The 16,873-nt window shown below is 40.7% G+C and overlaps 1 pseudogene across 1 annotated transcript in view; it reads left to right on the top strand.

Moving 5' to 3' along the window:
* Positions 1–16,873, top strand: part of LOC110501455 (histone acetyltransferase type B catalytic subunit-like) — a 26,412-nt pseudogene extending 9,539 nt beyond the window's left edge. Inside the window, exons 4-12 of the transcript XR_016490543.1 lie at positions 144–219; positions 3,881–4,001; positions 7,638–7,796; positions 7,968–8,089; positions 8,664–8,769; positions 11,210–11,316; positions 12,326–12,478; positions 12,841–12,957; positions 16,090–16,873. The product of XR_016490543.1 is annotated as a histone acetyltransferase type B catalytic subunit-like (transcript). The remainder of the gene's footprint in view (positions 1–143; positions 220–3,880; positions 4,002–7,637; positions 7,797–7,967; positions 8,090–8,663; positions 8,770–11,209; positions 11,317–12,325; positions 12,479–12,840; positions 12,958–16,089) is intronic.

Genomic DNA, 16,873 nt, shown 5'->3' with positions numbered 1-16,873 from the left:
GATAGTAGCTACTTGCACTGCATTTTGTTGTTTGGTAAATGGTGCTTTAAGTGTTTCATATACATATTGCAATATTTGATATGTTGACTGAGTATTTGCCACACCCTCTTACTCAAATAATGAAATACAACTATTTCTCTCAGTCCGTTTCGCAGAGGAGGTCGATAATGAAAGCACGACATTCCATCCAGAGTTCAGCCACCAGCTTTATGGTGATGAGTGAGTATCAAACCTAATTCAGCCAGTAAGATCTGTGCATCTCATTACAGTAACTCCATGTGAATTCTATGGCCGCGTTCCACAGCTGAGGCGACGCAACAACCACTGGTTGTGTGCCACGTCATTGACTGACAAATAGCTGTAACGTACAGTATATGGTTAGCTAATACTTAAAATACCTATCCAGGCGTTGTAAGATCTGTCAGGCGTCAGCAACATCAAAACTAGTGGAATGGCCGATTAAACCTCTCTAGGATTTGTGGGATGCTAGCGTCCCATCTGGCCAACATCCAGTGAGATTGCAGAGCGCCAAATTCAAATACAGAAATACTCATAAAAATTCAGAACTTTTTTTTTTAACATAGGTTTAAAGATGAACTTCTTGTGAATCCAACCACGGTGTCAGATTTTTAAAAATGCTTTACGGCGAAAGCATACCTTATGATTATTTGAGAACGTAGCCCAGCAGACAAATCATTGCAAACAGTAACCAGCCAAGTAGAAGAGGTACACAAGTCAGAAATAGAGCTAAAATTAATCCCTTACCTTTGATGATCTTCATATAGTGGCACTCAGAATACATTCATTTACTCAATAAATGTTCCTTTTGTTCGATAAAGTCTCTTTATATCCAAAAACTTCAGTTTTGTTTGCGTTTTCTTCAGTAATCCACAGGCTCAAACACAGTCAAAACAGGCAGACAAAAAATATCCAAATTGTATCCGTAAAGTTCATAGAAACATGTCAAACGATATTTATATTCAATCCTCAGGTTGTTTTTAGCCTAAATGATCTATAATATTTCAACCGGACAATAACGTTGTCAATATAAAAGGTAAACAAGAAAGGCACTCTCTCGGGATTGCGCATGAAAAAGCTCTGTGACACGGTAGGGTCCACTCATTCAGACTGGTCTTACTCCCTCATTTATCAGAATACAAGCCTGAAACAATTTCTAAAGACTGTTGACATCTAGTGGAAGGTATATGAACTGCAATTTGAGTCCTAAGTCAATGGATACTGTAATGGCATTGAATAGAAAACTATAAAACCAACAAAAAAAACTACTTCCTGAATGGGTTTTTCTCAGGTTTTTGCCTGCCAAATCCGTTCTGTTATACTCACAGACACTATTTTAACAGTTTTGGAAACTTTAGTGTTTTCTATCCAAATCTACCAGTTATATCCATATCATATCTTCTGGGCCCGAGTAGCAGGCCGTTTAATTCCGAATGCTGCCCCCTACCCTAGAGAAGTTAATTAGGGCCGATTTCAATTTTTCATAACAATCGGAAATCGGTATTTTTGGACACCGATTTTTTTTCATTTTTTTTACACCTTTTATTTAGTCTTTATTAACGAAGTCAGTTAAGAACACATTCTTATTTTCAATGACGGCCTAGGAACGGTGGGTTAACTGCCTTGTTCAGGGGCAGAACGACAGATTTTTACCTTGTCAGCTCGGGGATTCAATCTTGCAACCTTACAGTTAACTAGACCAACGCGCTAACCTCTCATTGCACTCCACGAGGAGCCTGCCTGTTACTCGAATGCAGTAAGCCAAGGTAAGCTGCTAGCTAGCATTAAACTTATCTTATAAAAAACAATCAATCATAATCACTAGTTAACTACACATGGTTGATGATATTACTAGTTTATCTAGCGTGTCCTGCTAGATATAATCGATGCGGTGCATATTCGTGAAAAAGGACTGTCCTTGCTCCAATGTGTACCTAACCATAAACATCAATGCCTTTCTTAAAATCAATACACAGAAGTATATATTTTTAAACCTGCATATTTAGCTAAAGGAAATCCAGGTTAGCAGGCAATATTAACCAGGTGAAATTGTGTCACTTCTCTTGCGTTCATTGCACGCAGAGTCAGGGTATATGCAACAGTTTGGCCCGCCTAATTTGCCAGAATTTTACGTAATTATGACATAACATTGAAGGTTGTGCAATGTAACAGGAATATTTAGACTTATGGATGCCACCCGTTAGATAAAATATGGAACAGTTTCGTATTTCACTGAAAGAATAAACGTCTTGTTTCGAGATGATAGTTTCCGGATTCGACCATATTAATGACCTAAGGCTCGTATTTCTGTGTGTTATTATGTTATAATTAAGTCTATGATTTGATAGAGCAGTCTGACTGAGCGATGGTAGGCACCAGTAAGCATTCATTCAAACAGCACTTTCGTGCATTTAGCCAGCAGCTCTTCCTTGTGCTTCAAGCACAGCCCTGTTTATGACTTCAAGCCCATCAACTCCCGAGATGAGGTTGTTGTAACCGATGTGAAATGGCTAGCTAGTTAGCGGGGTGTGCGCTAATAGCGTTTCAAGCGTCACTCGCTCTGAGACTTGGAGGAGTTATTCCCCTTGCTCTGCATGGGTAACGCTGCTTCGAGGCCAGGTAGGGGCGAGGAGAGGGACGGAAGCTATACTTTTACACTGGCAATACTAAAGGTATATGAATTCCAAATGGTATAGAGAGAAATAGTCCTATAATAACTACAACCTAAAACTTCTTACCTGGGAATATTGAAGACTCATGTTAAAAGGAACCACCAGCTTTCATATGTTCTCATGTTCTGAGCAAGGAACTTAAACGTTAGCTTTATTACATGGCACATATTGCACTTTTACTTTCTTCTCCAACACTTTGTTTTTGCATTATTTAAACCAAATTGAACATGTTTCATTATTTATTTGAGGCTAAATTGATTTTATTTATGTATTATATTAAGTTAAAATAAGTGTTCATTCAGTATTGTTGTAATGGTCATTATTACAAATCAAAATAAAACAATCAGCCGATTAATCACTATCTGCTTTTTTTTGGTCCTACAATAATCGGTATCGGCATTGAAAAATCATAATCGGTCGACCTCTAATCAAAACTCTGGAAAGCGGCCTAAATCTGTGTGCTGGTTGCACGACGGTGAACTGTTGAGAACTGAATTATGTGAACGCTAACTCACCTGCAGTGAGCTCCAAAACTATTGGGGCAGTGACACATTTTTGGAAATGATACAATGACTATGAGGTTAAAGTGCAGACTGTCAGCTTTAATTTCATCCATATCGAGTGAACCGTTTAGAAATTACAGCACTTTTTGTACATAGTCCCCCCCATTTTAGTGGACCAAAACTATTGGGACAAATTCACCTAAAGTAGTTAAAAGTGAAGTATTTGGTCCCATATTCATAGCACGCAATGACTACATCAAGCTTGTGACGCTACATATTGTCGGATGCATTTTCTGTTTGTTTAGCTGGTTTCAGATGTGTTATGTGCCCAAAATGGAATCACTTTTCTTTTGTAAATAAGCATAGAATATGTTTCTAAACAATTTGGATGCTACCATGTTTATGGATAATCCTCAATGAATCACGATGAGTGAGAAAGTTACAGGGGCATAAATATCATTGTAACGGGTGAGAGGTTAGCATGTCTTGGGGGGGGGGGGTGTATGATACGGTTCACTCTATGGATGAAAATGACCCTCAAATTAAAACTGATAGTCTGCACTTTAACCTCTCTGTCATTTCTAATCAAAAGTGCTGGAGTACGGAGCCAAAAAATGCCACTGTCCCAATACTTTTGGAGCTCACCAGCTAGTTATCCACTTTGTTTTAATTGATTTATTTCCTCAGTGAGGTGGCTTTTGGATACAAAGGCCTTCAGATTCAACTGTACTGCAGTGCTGGGAACCTGATCACCCTCTTCAAAGTTAAATGTTCAGCCAGAGTCACAGAAAACCTTGACTGCGTGGAGGTAAATAAGTTGATTTGAAATGCCTTTTTTTATCACTTTAGCCCGAGCACAGTAACATGGGCGTTATGTTAAACAATAAGAGCGATGTCCTGTCAGACTATATTCCATTCAGAGATAGGCCCCAACTCTTATGTCGTGAGGGTTTCTCAACCACGTGACCTGCCCAGGGAAAACTCTGGGTCTTCGCGAAAGCTTAGTTTTTTCCCGGTCGTTTGAAAAAACCCACCCTCGATACCCATAGCTCCTCTTCTGGAACTTGTCCAGTTTCCCAGCCTGCTTTAGCTCGAGGTGAGCTGTTTCGGGAGCCTTTTCTGTGGGCTGCTTTGTGCATGTTTCCGTGGGCCTTCTGGAGTGAGCCAGCACCTCCCTCTGAGTGGTGGTATTATGCAGCAGATATGTAAGAGATCTCATATTTTGTCAGACTAATCCCAGTCTATCATAGGCCCCATGGGCCATGGGTGCACTAATCCTATCCCTCCCTCTCTAAAGGGAAGGATCAGAGTTGGATCGGGTGGTCTTGGCTCATCCATTGATTTGAGTGGCTCTGTGATAGTTTGCAAGAAGTGGAATATGTCCTGCTGGGGTATGTTTCCCATAAGTGTGTTTTGTCAGGAGGGAGATGTATTACCGAAGGACTTGGTCCCCAGAACGAACCCAAATTACAGTTCTGAACCTCTGACCAAGTTTTCCTGGGCAGTAGCTAATCTGTGTAGTGCTTTCAATTGAAAGAAATCCTAGTAAAGTAATGGTCAGTAACACTTCACTTGCTTTACACATAGTATAGCTGTAATTGCTCCATTGCATTGACACTTTGTTACATTGTAATTTATGGAGTTTAATGTTTTTTTATTATTACAGAATATCAAGAAGAACATGTTAACTTATGACCCAAAAATAATTACAGCATTTCTACATCTCTAGGTGTAGTAGGATAGACTGAATGTCAAGTGTTACCTGAATGTTTTCTTGTGGACTCATTAAAAGTATGTCACAATGAGAAGCAATTGTCTAATTGAGTGCATAGACCGTAGTAACATTATACATGAACAAATAGCGGCAGGGAAATCCAATTGTTTTTATTAGACACCGAGCAGTCATCCGTGAAATAATTGTTTTGGATACATTTTTCTGTAGTTTTCTTTGTTAAACATTTCCCAGACTGTCTATTCTGTTCCCAATACTAAACAGTACTGGAGAATTTCCAGCGAGGATGACGGCCAGGCCAACGTTGACCCACGAGTGTCCACCTCGTTAAGGGTTTAGTGCAGCTGGTGCGAGGGTAGAGAGTTAGGGAGCAGCAGCAGAGTTCAGGCTCCATCTGAAGAGTGTTTGTCTGTGAGTGCGTGCTCACTGTGGCTGGGTAGAGTGCAGCTGGTGAGGGAGAGGAGGGGAGCTGTGGGACAGAGTTCAGCATGCAGCTGCTACTACTCTAATGGAAGACTTGTCAGAGATCACCTTTACCCTAAACCAGCCAAACTCTATAATGATGGACTCCACACAGTCGGACAGCGTTTTTTGTTCCAGTCGTTGTTTCATACTGGGCATCCACTCGTGGAAATCTGAAACGTACATCAGTAATGTGTAAATCAAATATGAGCCTCGATCTAAAATGCAAAGCTGTTAATATACAAATGTTTGGATTGTCATTGCAATATGTAGCTTACGTTTTAAGTCTGCCAAAAATCATTGTCAATGGAGATATTTTTTGTATGACAACGAAATCCAATAAGAGATTTTAAGCAGATAGTGATGCAATTAAAAGTTCAATTGAATTTGGACGTTTAGCAAAATGGCACAGTTGGGTTAAAGGATAGGGCCGGGACGATAACCGTATCGTGGTACTCCTTAGTATCACGTCAAGGAAACAAAACGCAAAAGAAACGCGAAGCAGATTTAACTTCTTTAGGAAAATGTTGGCAATAAACCGTTATTATGTTGTCATTCAGTCACATATATTTATTTTCCAAGCTATAGCACACAATATGTTACACACACAAGGTTTTTTAAAGGACCAAAGAGTAGTCTGCTTTGCGTTTTCATTTTTGCCATGGAACAAATATTTGCGATCCGGTTGTCGCCCCGGCCCAAATAGGCCTGGTTAGTGCCTCTCTGGGTCCTGAGAGAGATCTAATTGAATGTATTTCCTCTATAGGTACATGCAAAGCTGCAGAATCCGTGCATTGTGAAGAACAACGTGATCTGATTCAGTGTTCTTTTTTTTTTCTTCTTTTTTTTTTAAACCTTCAAAAACGTTTTCACTACTCCTAAATAAGATGTGTACACATGATCAATTATATCCCGAAGATAAAAGGCATTCGGATGGAACAAAGCGTTTCTAAAGATGCATTGTTACGTCATTTATACCGAACTATGGCTTCTTTTATCCGGGATTGTGCAATTTAGTGTCTAGTATATCGGAGAGTGCCTCGGACAATATGTCTTGTTTGTCCATGGCCTTTTACTTCTGATCCTTATTCCTCAGAAATGCAGTCCAACAATTGCAATGGTGAAGTGGCATTCGGCTGCAGGTGCATTACTTCCAGTTGGATATTAGCTGATGTCTGAAAGGAGAGGAATTAGCAGTGTGTTGTATTAGCCTTTTGTAGTGCATTTTGTTCGGGCCTTCTTCATTTCCCCGTTTTTCTATGGCGAGCAGAAAGGGCCTCGGTATAGAACTAATGCTCATCGTGCATGTAAATGGTGTGAAAGGGCTGCTTAGCAAGTTAATACAAAGTGTTCTCATGTCAATCCTTGTGGAAATGGATACAATGCAAACATCACAGCTGAACCAACCACACATTCTAGTGAGTAAAAAGTCCAGAGGGGAGGGTGGGGTGGGGGGGCCCTTTGTCTGCCAGGCTCTTTCATTTGATTGAGTTGCGCTCGCCAGGATTAGACGAGAGGCCTCTATTATGGATGCCCGAGGTTTGTTAAGTTGAGATCAATTCATTACATTTTATTGCCCAGTGAAATGCAGAAATACGTTATTGTGGGGGCTTCATCAAATATTCATGGTTTAACGTAAGTAGTAAATGTATTCAATTAAGTGCTCTTTCACCAAGGGGTTGGGAAGGGGGGCGGGCGTCTCTGCTCTGCTGACTGTCTTAATTGCCTAATGGTTCTCCTTTTTGTGGCACAAAAATATGTATTCTTCCACTTTAATTCCTCGTGTTCTCTGTCAATCAGGGCTGAAGCATAGCCTAATGACCGAACAGTAGGAACTGTGATTAGACATGGCAGCGGAAAATAAATAAATAATGTCCACAGATTTCCTGATTTATTCAATTGGAGCAGTTAGTCCATAAAACTAGATGGGCTCTGTAAGGTCTTTTTGTAATGAAGACCGTGGACGTGTTTACTCTATATGATCCAACTATATCAAATAACAAACGCGTACAACATTTAGAAGAAATCCGTTTATTTCAAATGCATTATTGACTTTAAAAGTTATACGATTGCAGTTTTCGTCCTAGCAAATACTTATCTGGCTTATCGGCATACTTTATTTTTATTTTTGAACAGAAATGGAATATAGATACAAGGCTACTTTCCCTTATACAAGATGCTGTCGCTTTGTGTCATGTTCTAGTAAACCCTGTTCTTTCCTCCCTGCTGCCTGATGATGTCGAAGGGAAGATCCGGGAGATCATTCCCGCTGGGTTCAGCTGCAACACAGACGACTTCACCTCATTGTTGGAGAAAGAGGCCAACTTCAAATCCTTCGGTACCCTGCTTCACACATACCACGTCCACAATGTGGAGGAGGGTGAAGACTGTCCCTACCAGATTCACAAGGTTCACATTCTAGTCCTTGGTCCTACAATATAGAGTACTTTATGTAATTATATACAGATAACAGTGTTTTCCATTTCGCCCATATGACTTGCAGGTTATTTCAGTGTAAGGGAGGGCGCTCTGCTTATTTATCATGACTTAGCCTGTCCTCAGACCTGCTGTGTTCTCTAGGTGGACGTGTCGTGCCCTGGATTCCGAGACTACCATGAGCGCCTGCAGACCTTCCTCATGTGGTTCATTGAGACGGCCAGCTTTATCGACGTGGACGACGATCGTTGGGACTTCTTTCTCGTGTGAGTGGTGCCCTCCTTAACCAACGTCACTCTCCCCGAACCCGTTCGTTGACTCATTCAGAAACAACGGGCTCCTTTGAGGAGCTCACTACCAATTACCAGGCCAGTTTGATTATATTTTCCCTGGTTATTGGAGAATTGTTGATCTGGCAAGAGGCACCTTTTGTGTTGAAAACCCTTTTCATTCATTTTTTTCAGGGCAAGAGCTGAATTGAACACGGTTGTCTTTTGAAACACTGAATGACATCTCGAACAGTAAAAAGAGCCTCTGCCAGTGTTTTCTTTATCCTGGCACCTATTTATAGTGACAATGGGTAAATGGACTGAAGTGATGTGGAGGACCCCCGATCCCCCCCCCCCCCTCTCTACCCCTCTTCTCCTCTTCTAAGTTGCAGTCCTCCAATTAAGTGCTTAATGTATTCAGGTTGTAGCAGGTGTACGGATCGGGACGGGCCTGGCTGCTCCAGCATGCTGACACTGGAAAAAGCATCCCAGAGAATGGAGAGGGGAAAATGGACGCGGCACTGGAGTGTGCCTGTAATTGTCCTGCTTGCCTTTTGTGTTTTATCTGCAGATTTGAGAAGTACAATAACGATGGGGAGACTCTCTTTCGCAACTGTTGGCTACATGACAGTTTATAATTACTATGTGTATCCAGACAAAACCCGACCACGTGTAAGGTAATTACTAGGGGAGCACGTGCCTTCCTTTTCTTTTGTACAAAAAAAGGAGAGGAAAATTATATATTTCTCTCTCCCTAGTCTTACAAAAATCTCAAATTACTGGCTTATGTATCCAACCATCCAACCCCGCTCTGACTCATATGGGAGCCAAAATGATGAGTATCTTCAACAACAAAAAAAGCTTTGCCTGTAAATAAGCATTTTGTTTGATGTATTGATGGACTTGACATAACAATTTGTTACGTTTCTTATAATCAAGTGAAAAGGGCTCCCTCAATTTCAATTCATTAGTACAGTGCCTTAGAAAGTATTCATACCCCTTGACTTGTTCCACATTTTGCGTTACAGCCTGAATTCAGAATGGATTCAATGGATTTATTTTCTCACCCATGTACACACAATACCCCATAATGACAGTGAAAGCATGTTTTTAGAAATTGTAGCAAATTTATTGAAAATGAAATACAGAAATATCTCATTTACATAATTATTCACACCCCTGAGTCAATACTTTGTAGCACCTTTGGCAGCGATTACAGCTTTGAGTCTTTCTGGGTAAGTCTCTAAGAGCTTTCCACACCTGGATTGTGCAACATTTGCCCATTTATTCTTTACAAAATTCCTCAAGCTCTGTCAAATTCCTTGTTGATCATTGCTAGACAACCATTTACAGGTCTCGCCATAGATTTTCAATTAGATTTAAGTCAAAACTGTGACTCGGCCACTCCAGAACATTCACTGTCTTCTTGGTAAGCAACTCCAGTGTAGATTTGGCCTTGTGTTTTAGGTTATTGTTCTGCTGAAAGGTGCATTAATTTCCCAGTGTCTGGTGGAAAACAGACTGAAGCAGGATTTCCTTTAGGATTTTGCCTGTGCTTAGCTGCATTCTGTTCCTTTTTGATCCTGAAAAACTCTCCAGTCGTTAATGATTACAAGCATACCCATAACATGATGCAGCCACCACTATGCTTGAAAATGTGAAGTGTTGTACTCAATAATGTGTTTTATTGGATTTGCCCTGAACATAACACTTTGTATTCAGGGCAAAAAGTGAATTGCTTTGCCACATTCTTTGCAGTATGACTTTAGTGCCTTATTGCAAACAGGATGCATGTTTTGGAATATGTTTTATTCTGTACAGGCTTCCTTCTTTTCAATCTGTCATTTAGGTTAGTATTGTGGAGTAACTACAATGTTGTTGATCCATCCTCAGTTGTCTCCTATCACCGCAATTAAACTCTGTAAATGTTTTAAAGTCACCATTGGCCTCATGGTGAAATCCCTGAGCTGTTTCCTTCCTCTCCGGCAACTGAGTTAGGAAGGTCGCCTGTATCTTTGTAGTGACTGGGACTATCGATGCACCATCCAAAGGTAAATAACTTCACCATGCTAAAAGGGATGTTCAATGTCTACTTTATTTTATTTTTACCCATCTACAAATAAGAGCCTTTCTTTGCAAGGCATTGGAAAACCTCCCTGGTCTTTGTGGTTGAATCTGTTTGAAATTCACTGCTCGACCTTACAGATAATTGTATGTGTAGGGTACAGAGATGAAGTAGTCATTCAAAAATCATGTTAAACACTATTGCACACAGAGTAGGTCCATGCAACTTACTATGTGATTTCTTAAGCACATGTTTACTCCAGAACTTATTTAGGCTTGCCATAACAATTGTATTTATTTTTATTTAACCTTTTATTTAACTTAGGCAAGTCAGTTAAGAACAAATTCTTATTTACAATGATGGCCTACCAAAAGGCCAAAGGCCTCCTGCAGGGACGGGGGCTTGGATTCAAAATAAATTACATAAAAATATAGGACAAAACACACATCATGACAAGCGAGACAACACTACATAAAGAGAGAACTAAAACAACAACATAGCATGGCAGCAACACATGACAACACTGCATGATGGCAACACAACATGGGAGCAGCACAACATGGTAGCAACACAAAACAGGGTACAAACATTATTGGCCACAGACAACAGCACTAAGGGCAGGAAGGTAGAGACAATACATTACGCAAAGCAGCCACAACTGCCAACAAATTGGGTTGAATAATTGAATAATTTCCGTTTTTCATTTTTAATAAAAACATTTTGGGGAAACTATTCCACTTTGACATTATGGGGTATTGTGTGTAGGCCAGTGCCAAAACAAATCTAAATGTAATCCATTTTAAATTCCGGCTATAACACAACAAAATGTGGAAAAAGTCTCAAGGCGATGTACATTACTCCATGCTAACATAAATTACAAAAGTGAGCTTTTTCTTTCTCAGATAATTATCTTAACATCAAGATCTGATCAGTCATATACAAGGTTGCCTTTTTTCTGTGAATGACGGGGGGTTTGATAGGTCTGGCTGAGAGGTCAGCAAGGCTGTTCTTTCATGTCTTTGTGTATGTTGGCCTGGTGTCCTTCTGAACAGCCAAATGCTGATTCTGCCGCCGTTCCAAGGAGAGGGTCATGGTGCCCAGCTGCTGGAGGTAGTGCACAGGTTCTACTGCAATCTGCCTAAAGTACAAGACATTACAGGTGTGTGTTTGTGGGCGTGTTTAACTATACTTGTGGGGACCAGAAGTCTCCACAAGAATAGTAAACGAACAGAAATTTGACTAACTGTTAGTCCCTACAAGGTCAAATACTATTTCTTGGGGGTTAAGGTTAGAATTAGTGTTAGGGTTAGGAGCTAGGGTTAAGGTTAGATTTTAGGATTAGGGAAAATAGGATTTTGAATGGGACTGAATTGTGTCCCCACAAGGTTAAGCTGTACAAGACTGTGTGTGCTAATGTAAGTGACACAAAATGAGTTGATGTCTTATGATGTTTCATTTTGGGGAGGAGGCTATAACTGTGCTAGAGTTTCACATACGATTACATGTATTTACATGGTAAAATGCAAAGCCGTTACACCCGAATAATTTATTTGCGTAGGACAATTTGAAATGAATGTATTTTACTTTATTTGCCAGGGACGATGTACAACAAAACATAAGTCTCAGAGAGGAGAAGTGATGCGGTGCACCAGATTTAGCTGACAGCTCATTTTGAAGATAACAAAGAGGCATCCGCTCTCCTGTCCAGAGGGGCACCCCTATTTTCTTGTCTTATTTTTCTCTACTTTGAATCTGGTCTTTGAATTTGTATTTTTTTTATTTCACCTTTAACCAGGTAGGCCAGCTACTGCTGGATCTTTTGTAATTTTTGTTTAAAAATTCCAGGTGGCTTTAAGTCCTCTCCATATTGCGCTGTAGTGAATCTTTGTCAAAACCGCAGTGGGAGCTGGGTAAAATGTCAATGCAAGCCGCTTTCGCAGAACTGCGCTTGACACATGCAGCCACAATCATACTCTGACAATGGTGTAATTATTGGATTGTTTCAGGAATCAGTGGGATTTGAATATAAGCCTGTATTGAAAACTGTGGCCTTGGATGTCTTGGGGTGGTTGATGTGAACAGTTTGATAAAACATCAATTGACTATACCTAACATTTCATGTAATGTTTCAAGCTTGTGTCTAATTTATTGTTTTCTGTTATTTGCAGCTGAAGACCCCTCAGAGAACTACGTGAAGCTGAGAGACTACGTTCTGGTCAAGCTCTGCCAAACGCTGCCGATCATTCGCCACAGACGAGCTTCCTCTGAGCTTCAATGACGACATGGCCACAGAGGCCAGGGAGAAGTTAAAGATTAACAAGGTCAGCCTCAGCTTTAACCCTAGAGCCAGAGGAGGATACATTTGATTACTGTACTTCTCTCACTCATTAACCCAAGGCTCTCCAGTCCTAGAGGGAGCATGTACCATTTTATTTAAAAGGGTAGGCACTAACTTATCTTACTGCACTTATTCTGCGTCATGTTTTCAGTTTTGCCAAATGGTTGTTTCTCACTCCGCCATGGCACTTTCATGAAGCTTCAGGCACCTCAGATTTGTTCAAGAAGGTTCTGAATAGCTCGACCAAGCTAAGAAATCGTCTGTCTTTTCTAGATGATTGTGGAGACAGACTGTACGGGTTCTTAAAGGCACTAATGGCCCTGTCCTGTTTTTTTCCCCCTACAGAAACACGCAAGACGAGTGTATGAAATCCTCCGACTGAGGGTGACGGACATGAGCGTTGAGACGAAAGCAAGAGATTACCGTCTGGAAGTCAAAAAGAGGCTTTTTTCCCCGACCAAGGTATGTTTAAAAGAAAGGACCGTAGCTTCTCCAGTGAAATGCATTCCTCCGTCCTTTTTGCAGTGTCTGCCTTGCGCTCTAGTTTTTAATCAAATGGAATGAGCAGATTGTGTCTACTGTGTAATGGCTATGTGTTTCCCAATAGACTTCCTTAGTGGTGAATGGCTGTTAGTTGCACTATATAACCTGGGATCAATTCAGAGTTGATTTCATTTGATAGTAGGGCGAGTCCAATATTTTTGGTATCTCAGATTGTTTCGTCAATTCTCACATAGGAACTTAATTGGGAGATGTTTGAAATGCTTTTTACGTTTGTTTCGCAAATCATAATGAAAGTGGCCATTTTAGGCCCTTTTTAGACCTACACATGCCTCCTGTAAGACCCTATGATCCGTACATGATACAGACAACATCTTGGTTTCATTACAGTCCTTATAGTTATAGTGTGCTCTAACATAGGGAGTATGTCTAGATTCTGAAAGACATATTTGTCCAACATAAATATGAATATCTCAAAACTATCCTTTTTTGATTTGTCTTGTTTTTAGACATTGTTTGTAACAATATACTCTTCAAACCTCAGCTTTAACCATGTCCAGAGTGGCTCTCTGTTATTTTTAATGATATAACCCATTTATACATAGAAAATTACGTAGGTCGTTCAAACTCAACTCTGGAGCTCGAAGCCAGTTCTGCATTTTTTTCATTATTCCCCTCTAATCAGGGACTGCTTTAAACCCGGCTGAACCAGGTGTGTGCAATTTTAATTATCAGGAAGAACAGAAAACCAGCAGGCTCCGGACGTCATACGGTAAGAGTTGAATACCCCTGTTGTAGGTCATTAACCAATCACAGCCCTCCTTTAGGATTGCAAATCATCAGCACAGGGAGTTCCCTTTTGAATCCATTTTCCCATTCACTGTGTTGGTGGTGCTCATAAAATGTATCATAACTTCATAATTAGCAACGCCCACTCTGGAAATTTGATGTACTTGTATATTGTTCCAAACAATGTCTTAAAAATGAACCAAATCTAAAAGGGTCGTTATGCGATATTAATATTTTTAATGTTGAATAAATGAATGTGAACATTTGTCTTTCAGAATCTAGACATACTCCGTAAGTTAGAACACACTATAAGGACTATAATGAAACCAAGATGGTGTCTGTATCATGTAGGGTCTTACAGGAGGCATGTATAGGTCTAAAAAGGGCCTAAAATGGCCACTTTCATCATGGTTTTCAAAGAAATGGTTTGATACAAATGAAAGAGGCATTTCAAACATCCTTCCTCCCAATGAAGTTTCTATGTGAGAATTGCCAGAACAATCTGAGATACCAAAACTATTTTCCTCTGGTGTAGAATCCACCCATTAACTGATTATACCACGCGTTTGCAAAATATTTAGTGTTTGACGACTTATGACTGACTACCCACGATGCATTAGCATGGTTTCAGAAATGGCCAAGGATGAGGCCAAGAATGTGACACACTTTATCTGCTTAGAGCTACTTCTTGTTGCGTCTTGTAACTAATGTTGCAATACTTTTCTAGAATCAGGAGAACGATTATTCCCCATTTGATGGAAAAATGTCTGGAGTACCAAAGGCTTATTATTGGAGATACAATGGAGCACTGCAGGCCTCCAGAGTAGTCTTACCCCAGGATTCAGTTCTATTCAGAGCAGTGTCATTATGCAGGATTTGCATGTCATTAGGAGGGAGGAGTAACTTCGGTGGAAGTAGGTTGCTAACAGCACACATTCAAGCAGTTAAAGAATATGCTTGCCAAATAGTACACGTTTCATATTAGCGCTCTTACTGTGCTTTTTGAAATTTGATTAGACAAACTGTTACTAATTTTGTATTTACAGGATAACATTGATTTACATATGTATGTTCCATGACATGTCATTTGAGTGTCTCGTTGAAACCCAGCATATCAGCCGTTACAGCAGGGTTCTTCATCTGGTGGCCCGCGTGCTGAATTTGTCCCCCTCCCCGCGGGTCTTTTTATTTATTTTTTATAAAATCAGCGTTTGACATAAAATACTGTAAAATATGACATTAAAAAAGTAAAATATTCTAATAAAAATGTAAAAACCTGGATATCAGCTCCAAGTGTTTTTAATTTTGGAAATCTGTTTCCAACTATTCCCACGCCTAATAGAGAGACGCGTGATCATGTACAAATGTAAGCCGTAGAGGTAAGTTAGGTAATATGTACATGTAGGTAGGGGTAAAGTGACTTATGTCTGTTTGGGCTTCTTGAGGTCAATTTGCAGTCTACAAACGAGTTGTAATTATGTTCAGGCTCCCCGACCGTCCGCTCAAGAAAGACTGCCCGCTGCTGAGTCTAGTTGATGATTTGACATTTGAGTCATTTAGCAGACACTCTCACCCAGAGCGACTCACAGTAGTGAGTGCATACATTTTCATAAGGGGGGGGGGGGGTATACTCGTTCATGATCCCTGCATTAGAGGATTGCTGTCAGCAGTGTAACCACATGTCTTGAAAAAGGCCTTATTATCTGTAGAGGGAAAAAGTGTGTGGTGGAAAAGGAAGTAGGAATTCCTTGGGAGACTGGCTGTTGAGTGGAGGAGAGATCTGGCAGCCAGATGCAGCAAGCCGTTTTGTTTTCGGGGAGGTTTGTAGTTTGTAGTTAGCTCAGCGGAGTCCTCTCTGTGAATGTGTGGAGAATTTCACGTCTCTGCCCAACTTCTCTTCCCCCGATTCCCAAGAGAGTGGGAACTTTTTTTGCACTGGCCCCAAAATACATGAGTGAGGACTCTTGGTTCATGTCCAGAAGCTGTCAGCACTCCTGCAGACTCAATTACAGAATCCTTTGCTTCCCCTCTGACTATTTGGTTTTAAGACACTAATGAGATGCATTCAGGTCTGCAATATGAGGAACAATATTAACTTTCTCTTGCCAGTTGAACGTGCATTATGTAAGATGCTGCTAATTGCAATCAAAACAGTCGCATTTGCAAAATACCATATAGCATTTTTTTGTTTTGCCTCAATAAAAAAAAACATGGCTAACAGGGGGGTTTTGGGGGGGAAACACGGCAAGGGATTTTACACAAACGCAGTGCATTAACCCGTGTATGTGTTTATTGCGTGCTTAGAAGAACCAGCGGGAGCTGACCAAGATGATGAGGTGTCTGCGGCCAGAGGAGCTGGCATCCCACATCAGTCAGATGGACACGGCGCTGTAGCAGGAGGTGCTGGAGAAAAGCTACCAGGAGGTGCTAGCCGAGTACCGGAGAGTCATTGAGAGGCTAGCACAGGCCTGATCCAGGGGGCCTAACGTCGGCCCTGGCTACCCCCTGTAACACAAACCCCCCCACCACCACCACCCTGGCCCCATCTCCTTCTCCTCTTCCCACTGATGGTCCTAGATATACAGTAGAGGTTGAGCAGCGCTGTGCAGCTGGCTGGCTGCCTGGGGAAGGCCCACTGTGTCCCATGTGTGTAATCACGCTGTGTGAGATTTAGTGATTGGTAATCATTCACAGGTGATAGGAACACCATCCATACGGTCTGGCTGTGCAGAACATGCCTCCTTTTGATATAGAGAATAACAGAGATGGTGGTTCTTTTTTTCCCCCTCAAATATCTGTCTAGGTTTTTCCTGAAGACGTGTAGGTTTTTAAGCACTTCGTACTGAAATAAATGACATGTTTTTTTGTTGTACATTGATCAATTGGGTTGATCTATTCATTGATGCTGTTCTGAAGTGTCATTTCAGATTCACGTGTTCTACTGTTATTGGGACAATGTGTAATAATTATTGCGCTGTGATGATTATTGTACCGGTAGCTACTATTCGTACTGTTATTGGTACAATGTACAATTATTATTTTCTCAATGTTTTGGTAAACTACCGTATTAAACTTAATGTATTCCTAA

This window comes from Oncorhynchus mykiss, chromosome 22 (assembly GCF_057628025.1).
Source record: "Oncorhynchus mykiss isolate SJ-2025 chromosome 22, ASM5762802v1, whole genome shotgun sequence".
NCBI lineage: Eukaryota > Metazoa > Chordata > Actinopteri > Salmoniformes > Salmonidae > Oncorhynchus > Oncorhynchus mykiss.
Note: the sequence above shows the minus strand (reverse complement) of the source record. Positions and strands in the feature narration are given on the sequence as shown.